At 40.1% G+C, this 14,994-nt stretch overlaps 1 protein-coding gene across 2 annotated transcripts in view; it reads left to right on the plus strand.

Moving 5' to 3' along the window:
* The window catches only part of FAM149A (family with sequence similarity 149 member A), a 33,474-nt gene that overhangs the window by 5,240 nt on the left and 13,240 nt on the right, over positions 1-14,994 (plus strand). The window contains exons 1-3 of one of the 2 annotated variants that reach the window (XM_074905861.1): positions 10,446-10,529; positions 12,788-12,898; positions 14,133-14,265. The gene's annotated coding sequence lies outside the window, so the exon portion shown is untranslated. Of the gene's footprint in view, positions 1-10,445; positions 10,530-12,787; positions 12,899-14,132; positions 14,266-14,994 lie in introns of those variants that run through there. The other variant, XM_074905862.1, reaches the window with a different exon arrangement.

Genomic DNA, 14,994 nt, shown 5'->3' on the forward strand with positions numbered 1-14,994 from the left:
AATGTGTCCCAACTACCTAAGCAATGCACAAGTAAAGTATTAAATAATGCACAGCTGGTGAGATGGAGTACGAGGAAGCCATGTGTACAGTTTTAGAGAGTATACATGTTTGAAGTTCAACATACATTTACAAAGTATGTCTGGTTTGTTACCAACGAAGACACATTCCAATAAAAACATTTAACGTGACCAATTGCCCAAAGTCATACCGATAGACTGTTTTAATATTTTTAATAACATGGCCATGTCTTTACAAAGAGCATATTGGGAACTTTTCTACACCAGAATGTAAATCCCTATAGATTGTTTATTATGGGTCATTATGCTACATGACTTAATATAGAACTAAAACATGACACAAAGAATCCAAACCTTTTGTCTTGTTTTCTATTTTACAACGTATTTCTAGTGGCTTTCGTGTGCTCTCCATTGTTTTCCTCTCTTTTGCATGTTATTCCCCATCCTCCTCCTCCTGTTCATTGCTTTTCACAATACTTTCTGAATGAGTGATAGTTTTTACATCCTTACTCTCCCTTTCCTGACTAAGTGTGCCGAACTCCTAATACTCTTCAAAATACATCCTCTCTTGGCCATGTAGATTCCTCTGGATAGATTGGTTACTATCTTTACTATCTAAAAAACATCTTACCTCAACAGTCGCCAGAGGTTTTAATGAATTGTTTAGCCCTTGAATTTAATTTTAGTTTGTTATCTTTCTGTAACTGAAACTTTGTGTATCATAGTGTACATACTTTTCTTTTTCCTTCCTGTGTTAAAAAGAAATGCCTTTGTTGACCTGTGTATGGACACACAAACACTTCTGTGCATGTCTGTTCGGTTTATAGATGCTAATGTGAGGTGAAAGCTGGTTAGCTAGTGGCTGGTGTAGTGGCATTGTCTCCCACAGGCTGCAGGCAGCAAGGAATAGAGGATTAGCACAGTGACTTGGTGGCTCTTCTTAATCAGAAAGTGGCAGTGTACATGAGGGATTTCTCATGGACATGCAGCAGGTTACCTCAGTGAACACTGCCCATCATCCATGGGTAATCCCTCTGGCTGATACACCGCTATTTGAGCATGTTTACATAGTGGGCACTTGTGCTTTAAAATGTGTGAAATAATGCTCTTTAATGCTTCCTGATATGAAAGATAAACACTGGAATAAGGACATGCCGCTCTGGGAACTTATTGCAAGATTGATCAGTACTTGAGATAAGCACTGGGAAAGATGTGTACACAGTACTGACAGCATTTCAGTTGTATCCTTATGGTTGTTGCTAGTGGTGATAGAATTGTAGGGAGAGGCTTCTGCTGTGTAGTATTTTGTCCGAGTAATGGAGCACATGCTGATGTTTGATTCTGAATGTTAATGGTAACCTAGCAGATAGAGTATTGAATGTTTTCTGGTAATCTAAGTGAACAAAAGTAAAAGTACAGTTTTGATCATGTAAAGAGCAGACTAGTCATGGTGGTTATCTTTTTTAACATTATAAACTCAGTGGCTTGACCTTGCTGCAAAATTCTGTAAGGTATTTAAAACAGAGACTATTAAAACAACTTCATTGCTTGAAATGAGTCGTTTATAAGCAGACAGATCATGTTACTTTGTGGCATGTATAGTGATCTGTAAACTTTGTGAAATCTGAAAATTTCAACATGAAAGGTAATTTTTAATGAAAGGCAAAGCAAGATTTTTTTTTTTTTTTTTTTTTTAGGAAAGGGGTTAAGGTTGTGGGATGGATAGAGTATTGTTTCTTTGTTTTTTAGTAGTGCCTTTCTTCCAGTCAAACACCATGGAGGTCACACTATACCGAGGATAGAGGAGAAGTTTGAGGTCCTTAAGCCAGTTTGGCTACAGAAGCTGTTAGAGACACGATGTGACATCTTGACATTTCAAGCCAGGGGTGTCTGTGGTCCCAGAGGAAGGAGAAAGGTACTTAGTATACCTGAGCATATACAGACTAAGGTCTCCCCACACTGCTTCATTCTGTATTGTAAAGCTGTTGCCATACAACATTTCAGACTTCTTTTGGTTTTTTTGTTTTTTTTTTTTTTTAAATTCAGTGTTCAGAGGGTAAGAAGTTCTGCACCTGTTCTGAATGGCTTATTTTATGTCCATTTTTCTCCAGAGATTAAAGAACAGAATGGAGGAAAACATTTTGATCTCTTTGATGTTATGCTGATGAAATTAACTGAGCTTCCAAATGTATATCAGTGACAAGAATATACAGGGGAAGTCTTGTGGACCATTTCCAAGTGTTTTGTTAGGGTGCTACTCCCTCCATGCCTGTTCAGATACTTGATCCTGCAGCAGTAAATGCCTCCTATCAGATCCAAAGAAATAAACCACCTTCTGTAAAACACTATTTAGCATTCTTTATTATTGCAGTTAATTAAGATGGCAGTATTTTTCTTAATGTTAATTCATAATTTATATTAAAAAGTCAGATTTACTTCTGTATGTAGAAGTACTTAACATGCATATCTTGCTCTCAGAAATTGTTTCCTAGAACTAAGTATTACACTTGTCTACATTTTCACAGTGAACCAAGATTAGAAATAGTTTTTTTTAAAAAAATACAATACTCAGCAAGCTCATGACATCTTAAAGGCTTTATAATTTTGAAATGCATTCAAAATTTTCAGAAGAATAAAATGAATATATACAAATAAGTCTGTCTTTAAAATTGGAACAGTTTATGGTTACTCTGCCTTGTAAAGATAGGAGCAGAACTTAACACAGATCATGGTTGCAGAAGGCTTAAATCTGTTTCAGGATTCAATATGAAAATGCCTAATAGTAGGCATTCCACTATAATGTATGTAGGACAAATATCCACCTAAAATACAGTGTTGTATGTACATGTATTGTTATTGTATTAAAAATCATGGCCTGTTTTTCCCTTGTTTTACCTCTTTAGAAGTAGCCCTGAAGATGCAGGAGTACACTATATGTGTGTTTGCTCTGTGTGTTGTCAGTGGTTTAAAAATAATTTGTTATTTCTTATTTGAATTCACTAATAAGCAAAGATCGTAACCCTAAGGAGAAGCAGGTCTTGGGTAAAAGAGGTGATTTTGACTGCAGCTGGTGAACGCTGTTTGCAGAAGGCTGCCGTGGAGGACTAAGAAGCTGTAACTGGTGATGCGGGCAAGCACTGAGGAAGCTCCGTGCTCTGGGTTTCAGAGAACCTGCTGCCACCTGGAAGCAAAGAGGAATGGTAGTTCTCAGTTGCAGGGGGCCCTTCTCTTAACATACTGCTGGCCAAGACTTTTTTTTTTTTTTTGGTCTAGTTATTATGCAATTGTTCCTCAAACCTGAGATATAAGATCAAATCATTTGCCTACCTAGACCATAGTCGTTGCAGTGTTGTTACGAGATAATGAGGATGTACACTGAAGAGCTGCGTTGCACTGGTGAGCAATGGTACTGCTTTGGCAGAGTCTTTCAGGATTACCTCTGGAGCTGAAGTCAGTGTATTGCAAAGCTATCTTCTTTTTGAACCAAGTATCGCTTTTCTGATTATTTAGGAAAAGATTTTTAGCTGCATATGAAGAAAATTTTCATTGTGGTAAATTGTGTTAATTTGATCAGATCAAACAGGTGGTCATCTGAAAGCTCACTAACAGTTCAGCTGTATAAATGCTGCCCAGGTAGTGTAATTATCAAAGCACCAGTAACCCACGCATAGCTTCAAAGACAGTAAGTGCCGTTTCTGAAATAGGAAGGGCCCAATCAGGTGGTATGTTTAAACACCAACAGTAGAAAAACTCTGATAAAGGTTTGTATTTTCAGGCTTCAGATAAAGTCCGTACTTGGTTGAACAGCAACCAAGTTGACTGAAATCGCTGAAATGCTTTTGACAGTGCTCATTGAAAATCGTATCTGGGTCTGGAGTGACATTTATTAACAAAGTTAGGTGTTACCTTTTTTTGAGGTGTATCTTTGATAGCTGTCAAGCCTCTGGCATGTTCAGTAATGATAACGGTAAAGATGTGTTGCTAGAAGCTTAGAAGGTAAATGTTTGCTATACCACTTTCCAAGGCAGATTTTTTTTTTTTTATTATTCCACTCATTGAGCCATGTAATTTCTAAGCAAAGAGGCCTAATGGGTACTATAGCTGCCCTAAAATAATTTTCTCTGTAAGACTAGATGAAAGATCTATTACATTTCTCAAGATTTTGCTTTGTTTACTGTGCACCTACTGGGGTTACCTCAGCTAAACTATTCCAAGGATGACTTTTCAAGATATACCACAATTGTCTTAACATTGAGAAAGCTGAGAAACAGAGATTGTAAGCAGGAACAGGCATTATTGTTATCTACCTTCATTTCCTTTGTATCTCCACAATAAGTAATTAAAGACTGAGCCAAACTGACTGCTTTCAACAGCAGTAAAAGTCACTGGATCTGTGTCATAAAGGTCCAGGCTGCTGAAGGGACAATTCGGTACTGTTGTATTAACCATATGTAAGTATGCTCGCCCTGAGCACTGTCCTTACAGCAGTCTTCAGACAGACCTCCTCTAGGATCTGCCAACGATGTTCAATACTGTCTGTCATACTTGGCAGTTTGTGGTAATTGAAGTTGTTACAAGAGGGTAAAAGTGCTCTTCTTAAAGGTCCTCTGAGTCTCTTAAAAAAAATCTGTTAAGCAATACAGGGAGTGTGTACCATGGTTGACGGCAACCAAGTTGGATAAATGAATACCTGACCTAGAGGGAAAAGGATGTGTGTATTGCCTATGAACTTTGTACTTTCTGTGGTATAAATGTTCAGCTACAATGCTGCACTCCATGCCTGGAATACTGTTCATCACTGATGCAGAAAGTAGTCCTGTCATGTCTCTTTCTTCCTTGCTCCACAGATGGAGCAGCATTAACTGGGGGACATGTGGAAGGGCCCTTTTGTAGAGTGACAATAACTCAGTGTCGTTTTAATGAAGTTTGTATTTTCTGCTCTGTGAACAAGATAGTGATTGGGGGTGGTCTATCCACTTCCGTGAAGATGCTCCTGAAAGGTGGGCACTGTTGGGAGTAACCCTTTATAGAGGAATATTTAAGCAGGCTGCATTTGTGGAGTAACAATTTCTGTTCATTGTATCTCTTCAAAGAAGAGTAAGAAATAGGCTTCCAGGGCAATTGTCCCAAACCAGTGTATGAAAGGACGGTGTGATTTCAAAACCAATTTCTTCCCACAGATGTATACATTTATACTAGAGAGTTATTAGATTTTGATTTTTTTTTTTAATAGTCTCATACCAAAGTTTGCTATAAAGCTGTCATACAATTAATAGTTACCTCTTGGTTTTACAACTAAGTGTGGGACGGAACAACCAGCAGAAAGTGAGAATATGAATGAAATGAATGATGTCAGGTTATAAGATAAAGCATGTAATGTTATAAGAGTATGATGTATTTGGTATATTTACATTTGTTACGAATCATGCTTCCAAGATCGTAAAGAACGTGTAAAGAAGATCGGAGATCTGAGAAATGTCTCCTATATAACAAGGCAGCAGCTTTATTAGAGGTTAGGTTATTATACATTGTTGGCAATGGAGCAATATGTAAGAAATATTTTTATGAGAGGCTGTGGCCTCTCACCTATCTGTTACAGAGGTCTCATGAGCATGTATGATAGATAGTAAAGTTGGTATTTTTCTCAGTTCATTGACTTTTCTAAACTCTGGTTGAATGCCTTTTGGCATCTCCATTTATAATACTCTCCAGTTCTGAATTATAGTGGTGAAAGTAGTAGTAGCAATAATAGTTATATACCACTCCATTAGTTAACCATAAAATTATTATTGCCTTGGTTGGAAGGGAGGAAGAAAGGGCTTGGTTTAGAGAAATGCAGTTGGTATTGTGGGTTTTTTTTCATATAATTTGGGGGGAGGTTGTAGGGGTTGAATAGTGACTATTTCTGGTGGTTGCAGTGACAACAAGCCTTCCAAAAAGCAAAGAGGCTACACAAAATCTAACTCTTGGTCTCGATCTTTATACTGAGTGAATGTAGGAAAAGGTGGGAGGTAAGCTTAAGAGTGGATAAATGAAGTAATGTGTTTACAGGAGTAATAATCAAAACCTACCTTACATAATGCTGACCTCAAAACTGGCAGTTAAGACTCAGGAACAAGAGACACTGGCAGTGTCTCTCACAGCTCTGTGAATGATTGCCTCTGTGTTCAGTGGTATCCAGAAAAAGCAATAAAATCTTGTTCCTCATCAGTAACAGAGTGGAAAGCACCATTTCACCGCAGCATACTACATCTTGTGTGCTACGTGCAGTTCTGGTTTCACATTGCAAGAAAGGCAGCTCAAATGTGTTGGTGGAGAATAACTACCTGCCTTCAGGAGAGAGATTATGACATTAGACTCGCCAGTTTTGAGAGCAGGAGGCTCAGGATGTGGCTGCTACAGATGTGATGCTTATGGAACTGTGGATGTAGTGTGATGGGCAACTAGGATGAGAACCTGTTACTCATGAGATGCTGCAATACTAGAATTAGAAGGTGTGCATGGAAAACTAGTAGATTAGTCTGAACAATTTAGGGTAAAAGATACACTTCTCTATTTTATTTTATTTTTTTTTTAAAAAAAAGCCAGTGGGCAGTAAAGCAGTAATTCTAGAATATATTACAACAGGAGGCTGTAGAGGCAAATAGTATCAGGAGGTATGGAAAGGTGTTCAAGAAAATTCTGGACAAGAAGTTCTAAATGGGTGTGAAAGGACTGGGCAGGCATGTACTTCCTTAACATCTGTTAACCCATGGTAGCAGATACAGCTGGAAAAGGAGGAAATACACTAAAGATGATGGCCAGATTTATGTGCTTCCCCTAAATAGTATGTTCTGGTGCTGCTGTCACACAAAATATTGGAGTAAAGGGACTATCACTTTGATCCATTAATTTTTTTATGTTCTTGGCTTTACTTAGGTAACAATTACAGCTAGGAGTGACCAAAATAAAAGGCTTTGTATGTGTGTGAGTACATAGAGGTGGTGGAAGGAGCTCCCAAGGCTTAAATCTATGTTCCAAGGCCTCATCCTCTTATTTTTAGAACGGAGAGATGAGGTGGGTTGCACACAACACTTGAAGGATGCCACACTGCAGGGCTTCTGGAGCTGCTTCTTGAGAGAAGTGAGGGCTTTCAAAGTCTGTTGTTTCTTTCCATTTCAATTTTTCTTCCTGACTTTGGAGGATACCTTTTTATCTAGCATTTCTGATTTTCATCCTAATTAAATTTCAAATTAGGTGTAAAATTAATCTCCTGCTGATGACATATGTCCTATTTATCTTCAGAACTCTGACCTTATGTACCACCTTCGAACTCTTTGTCTTTAAAACCTCATGAAAGGTAATGGCTTGTGCATCTTGTATCGGGTCTCCTCTTTCATATCCTCATCCTTTTTTTTTTTTGTTTTTCAGCTAATCTCAAAACATTTCTCCATCCATATTCATTATTTCTCTTGCCTTTCTGTTAACGTAAGGTTGGACCTTCCCTCTTAAACTGCTGTTATGCCTTCAGATCAAGCCCTTCATGTGTGATAGGATATGCTTTTCCTGACTTGTAATGGGAAAGAAAAGCTGAAGCTCTAATACATTTTTTTTTTTTTAATTTAAGCTTTTTGTCCATACAGACTCACTTTTTCTTCTTGTTTAGCCTACTTTTCCTTGTGTCAGATACCCTCTTCTTCTTCGTAGTGTGAACCAAAGGGCTCTCTTACCTCTGTACATTGATGGTATAAACAATTCTGTAGCACAATTTGACCTTTAAATGCAACCGTGAAACTTCTGTGTTTAGTTGGCTTATTATATATATCCCTTTGATCTAAATAACTAGACAGATTTTGTGTGTTGCTTCAGGAAAGAAGGGGGAAAATATTTCTTGCAATGAATATATAAATGTAAGATGGACTAAATTTAAGACTGTTTTACTGCTCACAAGGCTCTAACACCCCCCATGCTCCTTTACAATAAACAAATAGAAAACAAAGATGTTAAAATTTTACTGAAGACGCATGCTGCTTCATTTGCTCAGGCCTTCTCTCTTTCTGTTTTGTGTTCTTATTTTGCATTATTTCAGTGAAGATCCTTTTTTTCCACATCATTCAAAATCGCAAGCAACCTTATATTTTCCTTTATTTTGACACAGTTTTGTCTGAGACTATTATTTTCTCTCCTGTAAGGAAATTTAATGACTTGGAGCAGTCTGAAATAAACAGCATGCCCAACGGTTTGAGGTTAATTCAGTCTAGCATAGGGTTATTTTTGTGCATTGGTTCTGTGCTATGAATATTGCTTTTAAAGTAGAACTAGTTTAAACACACTTTATTGTTATGAATGGTTATTGGAAATGGCTGTCCCACAAGCTTTTGGGATTTAGGGAAAAAATTACAGTATTTCATTCTTATTTTTGCTTTCATTTGTCCACACTGTGGATGTGCTTCTTTCCACTTTTTCAGCTAGAAAAGGTTATCCCACTGCCATTTTTGTGCCCATGTGTTCCCTTTCTGATATCTTTGTTGAGCAGAAGTAACAGCCAGTGCTGCCTTCAATGTTTTGTGCTTCTGGAGGTAACACAAAACTGGAGTTCTGTCACTGTGGAAATGTATTTTTTTTAATATTTTGAAGTGCAAGTTGTAAGGCATATTGACTGAAATGATCACAGCAGTCAGCTGGGGCTCAGACAGTATTGTGGATGTTAGTTTTCCTCGTGGTAGTGATTTTGTAGGATCATTAGTTATCTAACATCTATAATCATTAACTTTGACACAAGGATTAAAAAAAATAAGTGATTGATAACTTTGTATCTGCATTTTTGCTTGCCATCCTCTGCTGCTTGCATATGTGAGCAAAAGAAGGCTGTAAATATGTTTTGTCCCTGAACTGTTACTGTAAATCTTTGCTGCAAAGGTTGCCTGCTTGGACTTTATGTACTTTTATGGACTTTTGGGTGCGTGGTCTTGGCCCTTTGTTAAACAGTGCGTTGCTTTCCTTCTACTTTGTTCTAGCAGATTAGAAACTAGGAAGAACAAAACAAAACAGATACTCTTAAAGAGTATTTCTGTACATGTGTGGGTATGTCTTTAGGACAGAAGTGACCAAAAGCTAGGTGACAGCAAAATCCTTTAGAACCTGCATAGCGCTACAGCATTCAGTTCCCTTGGCTCAGAACAGGGTCTCAGCATACATGGTTTGAAATAAGATGTAGACAATTTTCAGAAGGTTTCAGAGAAATAATTTGCATCGTTTTGAATGTTCTTGGAAGCACAGTTGGAATTATCAGAGATTTACACTGTTCTGTTAGTAAAAGTTGCATTCCACAAACATGTATATGTGCAGTGATTTAAATTTAAGTTTTCTTGATGTGGACTTACTGTTCTAGATCTTCATCTGCTTGTTGGATACATGCAGTTTGACAAAGAACTATGCTTCTTTCTGTGTGTGTTTTGAGATTTTGGACAAACCTGCTGTTACAGAAGAACGATTGCTAAGGACAAGGAGAGTTGTTATCACACCTGTAAAAGTAAAATCGTTCTTAATGTTTTACTGGATCAGAAGAATGTGGAACTTTTTTTTTTAAAGCTATGTTTGGTGAGAATTCTTTAAATATCAGGGGAAAAAATGCACAGTCATTTTCCATACGCTTTTCTTAGCACCCAGTATTTGGTTTGGTTATGAAACGTTTAAGTATAATTTGAATGCTGCTGTTTGAATGAGTATGGTGTATGAAACGTCTCATTATAGAAAAACAGTCTTTTAATTTTCGGGATTTTTAATGTTGCCTTTATTCTTCTTTCCTAGTTGTTTTCTTCATGCTCATGAGCAGATGTACTTCGTCCTCTAAGAGAGGCTTGCAGCAAAATACATAGACACCAGAATTTATATACGGGAGCTAGAGATGGTCTAGTGTAAATCTGCAGCTGCAGCCTGCACTCTGCCCTATCACCCCTGCTCTGGCAGATCGATGATTTGCACAGGGATAGTTCGGAGGAGAACTCAATTAATTATCAGGGAAAATTCTTTATTCAACGGTCCAGCACCGCATAATTTTTTTATCATCTGTAAAGGCGAGGGAGACTCTATTTGGGCAGAAAGATCCTAAATCGAGCCTTTATCGGCTGCCTGTTCAGAGACCAGAGGTGGGGGAGACGTGCACCCCTCCCCTCCCGTTCAGGCTGACGCTTCATTTTGCGGGCGCCCTTCGGTCGGGAGCGCCGGGCTGGGGCGGGGGGCCCAGCCCGTGCCCCCGGGCCGTGGGGGACGCGCTGCGGAGCCGCCCCGGCGCTGCAGGCCACGGGCGGGCGAGACGCTGCGGGGCGGCCGCCGCCGGGCCGCCGCCTCCTCCTCCTCCTCCTCCTCCTCGTCGTCCTCGTCCTCGTCCTGGCCGCCCCGCAGCGGCCGCGGGCGGTGCGAGGCGCCGCCCGGGGGCTCCCGCCGCGCCCCCCCCGTCCCCCCGTGCGCGGGCCGCGGGGCGCCGGCCCGCCGGGCGGCTGCTGCCGCGGCCGGGGGCTCCTCGTCGTGGGGTGAGTGTGCGCCGGGGCGGCTGCGCCCCGCTCCGTGCCCGGTTGCGGCGGGCTGCAGGTCTGCCGCGGGGGGGGAGGCGGCCGGGGCCGGCTCGCTAACCCTCCCGGGGCGGCTGAAGCGCGGGCGCGGCGCGGGGGGACAGAGCTGTCGTGTTGTACCGTCATCGCGCAACGCCTGCGACTGCAGAGGTTTCGGTTAGCTCGCTTCCCAGCGCTGGCGGAGCGTGCGGGGCATGGGCTGCGAGAGGCTTGTCCTCTCGTTTTATTTTACTGCAGTCGTTTGCTGGCGCATCTTCTAACGGCATGTGCTCCAGGGAGTCAGGAGAAGGAGTACCCCTGCACCAGGTGCAGTGGTGGGGCAGACACACTTCGTTGCTCCATCATGTATTTGCCATCAAGTATAATGCATGTGTTTTGTTTCACAGAGAAGGTCCATGAAATTTTATTGGTGGTATTTCTGTTTCTTTCACGTTTGTAGGTTCAGGTTTCTTTCAAAGCCACAAACACCGTGCCTCCTCCCTAATCCCCACCAGGGATCTTTGAAAAGTCAGGAAGCCTTGTAGATACAGGAGATCAAATCAGTGTAGTCAGCTCAGATCGCCAAAAGTCACTCAAGTAAAAGAAGCAGCTGGACTACAAGAGGAAAGAGTTCTTGCACAGGCAGATCACAGCAATAGGAAACAGAGGGCAGTGGGAAATGGTTTCCTCCTCCAGTGGTGTTTCATGGGGATCTGTCCTGGGCAGTTCCGGCTAGCTGACCAGGTAAAGGGGTGAGCAGTGGAAATGAAAAGGCTTGGTGGTGACACTGAGCTGTGGAAAAATGCTCAGGACAGGGTCAGCTATGAAAAAAATTGAGAAAGATGTTATAACATTTCCTGGGCAATAACATGGCAGATGAAATGTCAGGATGTGAACAGAGGGAACCAGCTTTCCCTGTAGAAGGTAGGCTTGACCTCACTGTTTTTGCCTGGGAGATAGAGCTTGGTGTTATGACAAAATTAAGTTTTCACCAGTCTGGACCTTATCACTTCTCGTAGGGCCTCTTGGTTCCGACAGTGGCTAAAAGCAGATGCCTAGGGAAGAGAGAGGAGGATTAGAGCAGGTGCATAGAGCTGCTTTCCACTGCTGTTGTCTCAGACTCCACAAATTTGCCGTTCAGGGTCTTTCCTGATGAGAAGTTTAAACTTGTGGTAGGTTTTTGGTGGCTTTATTAGTCAAGGCATAAGGACTGTCATGTGTGATGTGGCCCGTCTCAGTGGGGCGTTAGATTTTGACATGCGCGTCTTTTTAAACTGCGTAAAGGCAAGAAAGGATTGGGAAAAGGTAGAGTAGGGCCAATCTACAGTTCCTGGCTAAAGAAATCAAGGAAACTCTTAAGCTGTTGGCTGTTTCCTTACAGTTACTCATTCACAAATGTACTTTGTTGCAATCATGTTGCTATGACCTGATTATGACCTGAGGATTATATGAGATGAAAATAGGAACTTCCACAGTTGAAGTAATCTGTTGCTCTAGAAGTGTTTCGAGGAACACTTTGACACATCTTCAGAATATATTTTGAAGAGGTTTTGAAGTTTGAACATGTGTTTGGGTATTTGGAGTACCAAAAAAGACAAGTTCTAGCATCTCTTACGCTGCAAAGGCATTTAGAAAGTTTGTGGCTTGGTTTTTAATACAGTGTTAAGGAATCTTTGGTACTGGAGGAACTAGTGCTTTGTGGCCTGTAAATGTATTGAGGGTTTGCCCACGTTTCCTGATGTACTCATGTCTTGTTTCACTTTAAAACAGCCGAGTTAAGAGTTTGTTTTTTTTAGTAAAGCTCACTGTTTTCTTGGCACCGTATCTGTAGCTTCTTATGCAGAGACACGTCTTGAGAAAATGGGCTCTATGTTAATGATTGAACAGAAGCACATAACCGAATAACTACTCTGTGGACAATGACTGGTTTGTGCCTTTGCTCTGTTCCTGCAATAGTGACGTGCTGTTTTGTTTGTGTGCACTGTGCAAATTTTAAAGTGCAAAACTGAAGGAGAATGCCTATAAGTCTCAAATTATATGTACATTGTTCTGAAGAATATTTATGTAAACATGGTAAATAAAAACTATTTTAAAATAAGGTAGTTTGCTTCAAGCAAGTGTTTGTGTTGGTGGATAGGAATGAAAAAATCAAGAGAGTTGCTGTCATCTTCTTTTTTCTCCAGTGGAAGTGTGAGTTAACCTTACTAATATTATGGAATTGTTTGTTTCTGTATTTATAGGAAGGGACTGTCCAGAGGTTCCACAAATCAGTGTCTTTCTGGAAAAGATGGAGACTCTCTTCCAGCAGTTTTTGAGAGAAATGTGCAGGAAGCCATCGACAATTATACCTGGTATGCATTCACTTCTGAAATGGTACTTCATCAAAGACTCTTGGCTTGAATAGTTATTTAAAGATTGGTATTCGTTTTCACTAGTCATGCTTCTAGTCATTCTCACGGATGACAACTATTAAGGAAGGAATTTAACTTCAGAGATTATTTGAATTTGCAGACAAAACAGCACTTTAAATCATCTGAGATAGCTGTGCTCAGACTTCTGTATATGTCAGTTTAATTTATCACTACAGGACTAAGAAAATACGTCTGTTATCTTTGCTTTCTGTAATTTACATGCTACTTTTATACGATATTTGTTGCTTAGAATATATTGCTGTTTTCTGCTTCTGCCAGCTGCCTAATTCTCTTCTATGTATAGAAATGTGCAGATTACACATAACACAGCATATGAATTGATCCAAACCATAGTTGAGAAGGTTTGAACTTTGTCTGGTCTGTCATACGGGTTTACATACTTTTAAAGCATGGCGAAGGGCACTGATTAAGTCTACAAGGGAAGTCAGACTTCATGGTTAAATGCAAATAATGCTCATCAGCATTACAGGTCAGTTAACTTTCAAGAAGTTTCACTCCAGTTGGCGCTGGTTAGGATTTGCCTGGCCTGTGTGTCTGACTGCCCTTGCTTTCACTGCATCCCAGGGCGTGCGGTAGCTGGCAGGGACCAGCTGGAGCTTTCTTAGAGCTGGAATCCTAGACCTCAGTGTTTAAAGTGCACCAGGTCTAACGGCATAAAAGACATTGTGTACAGATATGTTAACTCAATGCTATTTGAAACATTCGTTAGATGTTATGCTCAGTTTTGCATCATTTTCTTGTGATAGCTTCTAATAGACTTAAAGGAGGCCTGTGTTATCTTTAATGTGTAGTTTTGATGTGACCTTTAACTAAACTGGACAAAACAAAATAATTTAGAGGTGGAAATGCTTGGTACGTGTGTGTGTATATATTCTAGAGTGCCCTTATAGTTGCAGTTATATACATAATGTAAAAGCATAAGGCTGTAGAAAGAATCGCCTTTAAGACAGTAAATGGTATGAATAGGAGCCTGTGGTCATTGCACTCCCCGTACATTTGCAACTCTTCACACTGACTCTTAACAGCATGTCCTGAAAATCTTGCATCTAACAGGAATATGTATCACTGTCCATTCATGTGATCAGTTGCGTTTTTTTTAAAACGTTTATGCAGAAAACCGGTGTGTTCTTCATTGTAATTTGTCTTTTCACAGTGAAACGCTTTCATCACTTTCATCTAGTGATTGTACAACACCTGCGGAGTTGAATAATTCTTGGTCTGGAATAAAGAGCTATACTACTGGTTTGTCTACTGAAAGAAGTTCAGTTTACTCCTGGAGGGATGATGTACGTCACAGAAACTGTTACAGTACACTTTATCTAAATATTGTACAACAGGTTGATTTTTACAGAAAACGGACATGCAGCACATGTCCTGTGGGGAAGTTAACCACTTTAATTCATTATAGCCTAATGAGTAAGTATATTAATAATTGAATATTTAAAAAATAGTTCCTGTTTGCAAGTTGATATCAGTGCAGCTGATGTGTAGCAAGGAAAACTAGAATAAAAATATGAAATATGAAATTTGGGGAAAAATCTGTTTTACCAAAGAAGGTAGGTTTAGGTTTCTGAGTCCAAGAGAATGATAAAATATGTGTTTTCAAATACTGTATAATGCTGGAAGTGTCTAAATGGAACTATTCTCAATGTTTTGAGTCATAAAGTACATTGATGAGCATGCATGTAAATGTCCCAGCCTGAGTAAATATTTTGTTCTTTCTTAAGCTCAGTTCTGTTTCATAGATGATGCAGAGAGAGATTAAGTCTGTTAGGGAAGCTGACCTCTGAGGCATGCCTAATACAGTCTGGCAGCATTGAATAAATCCAAAAACATTGCAGTTGCTGCTGCTTTCATTTTAAAAAGCTGTCCATGGCCGCTAGTGGTAGTTCTGCCATACCTTTTGCAAAACATCCTAACCTTTGGGGTACTGACCCCATCTGTCGCTGCCAACCCTCCAGGAGAAAGCCTGACCCTGGATCATACAGTAACCTGGGTGATAGTTACATTCCTGT

This window comes from Athene noctua, chromosome 4 (assembly GCF_965140245.1).
Source record: "Athene noctua chromosome 4, bAthNoc1.hap1.1, whole genome shotgun sequence".
Classification (NCBI taxonomy): Eukaryota; Metazoa; Chordata; class Aves; order Strigiformes; family Strigidae; genus Athene; species Athene noctua.